Genomic DNA, 3477 nt, shown 5'->3' with positions numbered 1-3477 from the left:
CCACCCCAGGCCCTGGCCACTCCCCCCATCCCCCGCCCCCACTTGGTCCTGCGCTGCTGTATCTCCATGGAAACACCACTGTGTTTGCTCCCAGGCCTCCCACTCGTTGGGCCCAGCTTTAGCCACCTTCTCTTTGGGAGGTGGGACAATGTCGCTGCAGCTGCAGACCCTCAGCCTCTGCCCTCCTGCTCCCTCTGCCTGTTTCTTCCAGGAAGAGCTGGTGACCAGCCCAGCCCCAGGCAGGGCCAGCCCTTTGGGGCTGTTCCCGAGCAGTTCCTCTGGTCACTTGCCCACAGAGAAGGGGCTCAGACCCCAGCCCCATGCCCAGCTCAGCAGGCCTCTCCTGCCCGCCTGTGCCCCCTTGGTCCCAGAAAGGGCAAGTCTGCAGCCGCGGGCTTGGTCTTGCTCCCCACTGCCGCTCCCTGATGAGCATTGGCACTTCAGTAGGCTCTGTGGTGCCCGCGGGTGGCGTCTCTCATCTACCACCTGCTTGACCCTCTTCACTTTCTGCTGCTAGCTCAGGCCCCCTGCCGAGCTGGGACCAAGGGGTCTGCCGGGGGCCCATGGCTCCGGTGTGGGCAGAGCCTGCAGAGGTAACGTGGCGGTGGCCTCACTGCCCCCATGCACCACTCTGCACGCCGCCCTGTCTGTGGAGGGGCCTGCATGGTGAGGGCTGGCTCTGGCCGGCCCGGGAAAGCTAGGCGCCTTTCGGAATGTGCTTCGTTCAGCCCGGCCCAGGGTAGCCTCTGCCTCCACCTCCAGGGCCCACAGCAGTAAGTGGTTTTGACCCCGAGTGAAATCCCAGTGACCCAGCGGCCGGTGCAGCTCCAAGGCTCCTGTGTTCCTTCTGGGCGGGGACTCAGCCTCCCCCACAGACTGTCCTGAAGCCTGACCTTGCAGGCCACCTCAGCAGGGGGGGCGACTGGCGAGCCCCACTCCGTCCTGGGTCCTCACTTGGCCCCAGCCTGATCTAGCCTGAGCTGCCCTGTGCCCAGAAGAGCACACGGGCTATGCCCGCAGCTTCTTGCTGGCCTGGGAGCCCTAGCCCTGCTCAGAGCTCTAGCAGGTGCTCCCCGGCATCAGGGCAAAGCTGGGGTCTCCTGGGAGCGTTCAGGGCGGGGTTTGGGGCTGTGGGGGGTCCAGCAGCAGCAGGTGTGGTAGAGACCAAGGCGCCATTGGGGGACCCACACCTGGCCTGGCCCCCCCGCAGCTCCCTCCACAGGGGAGGCCTGGGGTCCTGCTGGCACCTCACACCCCAGGTCCTCGGAGGATACCCCTCCGTGTATCTGGGTCAGCCTGCTGCACCCTGCCCAGCCAGGCCCCCACACCGCGGCTCCCCGCTGCCTGGTCCCACCTTCAGTTAGCCTTGGATGCTGAACCGTCCGAAGCCAGCTGACGAGCTGCAGGGCAGGTCCTGCTTGTGCCTGGCCACTCCAGCTGGTATCCCCAGGCCTCTAGTGTAGCTTGGGGGTGTGTCTCTGTGGGGTGGGGCCTGCCTTGCCAGCCCACAGAGGACAGTGGGCCTCTGGTGGTCAGTCAGTCCTTCGGGAGTCACAGCAGCCGGGCCCAGCATCTGCTGAGGGAGGAGCCGGCCTCCTGGGGGTCCCCAGGTGGACAGTGTGGCAGGAGCACAAGCCTGTCCCGGGGAGACCCCACAAAGCCGTCCCCAGCTCCAGCTGCTCAGCCAGGCCCAGTCTAGAGAGGCCAAGCCACTAGGGTGGTGAGTGATAGTGGCCTCGCCAGCTGTCCTGGCCGGAGCTGCCCCTCCACTCGTCCATCAGGTCACAGCAGCCTGCCCCACCTGCCCCCACCACGCCCAGGAAGCAGGTGCCCAGGACGGGTGCTGCTCGCCCTTCCTGTCCTGAGGCCCCAGGTTCCCCGGGCCCATCTCACTGGTTCCCTTCTGTCTGGGAGGCTCGGCCCTCGGGCCGCTCTCCCAGGAGGGAACCCTGGCCAGAGCCTTCTGCCCAGCAGAGTGAGACCCTCCGAGCCACCAGCCTCTGCCAGTGTTAGAGACCGCAGATCCAGTATGTAATTACACTAAATTATTGCTGGGATTCCTTATAAGCACTAATTATACCTGATTATAGGTTAAAATATTTATTTTGTCAAAATATTTTCTTGGGGATGTGTTTAACCTTTTCTGTGTTGTGTGCTGAGATGTGAAAACTAACCCCTTCCTCCTGCCTCTCTGACCAGTGGGCAGCAGCAAATAGCACTGAGTTCGTATGACCAGGCACTGGTGGGCCTTTGGCCAGCCTGCCCCAGAGCGGCCCCTGCCCGGGACCCCCGGGGGAATGTGACCGACTGGCTTATCTGTGTGCATAAGGACAAGGGCCTCAGAGCTGCAGTGGCTCTTCATTGGCCAGCCCAGAGGGCAAGGTGGCCGTCTGCTATCCGTCCTTCCATCTGTCTGTCAGCCCCTCAGTGTGATCAACTGTGCTGTTGGCCCTGGATCCCGCCTTGGCTCCCTGCCCTTCCCCTCCTTACCGAGGTCCAGAGAAGGGAGCCCGGGGAGGTGGGGGCGAGTGAGGACCCGGGGCAGCAGGTGCCCAGACTCCAGCTCCTCCTGTTCCTTCCTGCCACCACAGCCCCACTTGGTCTCCGCATGCTTCTAACTCAGTCCAACCCAGCCTTCCACAGGGTTCAGGGGCTGTGGGCCAGTGAGGAAGAAACCCTGTGGAGGACAGTGGAGCCTTTTGTACTGGCAGCCCCCAGGCCCGGGCCCCCTCCCCTGTCCCCAACGTGGGCATTGCCAGCTTCACCACCCAGAAGATGCCCCAGGGCCCCCGCCTCTCCCATGCCCAACTTCAGCCCTTCTTGTCCCTGGGGTGCCCTGAGAATAGCTATCAACTCAGAAGGCTTATGGCATCTCTCCAGGTGCTCCTGGAGGAAAGGGGGTGAATATTTATTCCCTTGAGTTTGCACTTGATTTGTGAGGGTTCTCAGGTTTGTTGTCGGCGTCCCCCAGCCTAGCGGTCTGTCACTGTCTGTCTCTGCCGGCAGAGCAGGACTGGAGGGTGAGTCAGTGACACCGGAGCGTCTGTCTACCCACGAGCTCTCCTAGATACGTCTGTCTAGTTTGGGATCTTGCATGTAAAATACTCCACAATAAACAAACAAACAGACTGCTGCTGTGCGATCTCTGTTCCGTCGGGCCTGCCAGAGCTGACCTTCAGCTTTGTCTAAGCAGAGGCAGCGTGGGCCTCCGTGCTGCCGGGAACGCTCGCCCCACTCCCTCTGCCTGGGGGTGGCAGTCGGAATGAGACCAAGGCCCCATGCCAGGGGAGTCTGGGAGCAGCCTCCAGAGTGTGGGGGCCCCAAGCTCTGTGGATGGAAGTCGTGTCCCCCTGTGAAAGGTGCTGTGGGCCCCGAAAGAGGCCTGCTCTGTGTCCCTGTTCAGTTCATTCAGTCGTGTCTGACTCTTTGTGACCCCATGGACTGCAGGACACCAGGCCTCCCTGTCCATCACCAACT

At 62.8% G+C, this 3477-nt stretch overlaps 1 protein-coding gene across 1 annotated transcript in view; it reads left to right on the top strand.

Annotated features, from left to right (window-relative positions):
- The window catches only part of TOM1L2 (target of myb1-like 2 (chicken)), a 74837-nt gene that overhangs the window by 68525 nt on the left and 2835 nt on the right, over positions 1 to 3477 (top strand). The window lies entirely within an intron of this gene.

Source organism: Bison bison, unplaced genomic scaffold, assembly GCF_000754665.1.
Source record: "Bison bison bison isolate TAMUID 2011002044 unplaced genomic scaffold, Bison_UMD1.0 scf7180017864180, whole genome shotgun sequence".
NCBI lineage: Eukaryota > Metazoa > Chordata > Mammalia > Artiodactyla > Bovidae > Bison > Bison bison.
The sequence above is the reverse complement of the archived record's forward strand: the minus strand, read 5'-3'. Positions and strand labels throughout refer to the sequence as shown.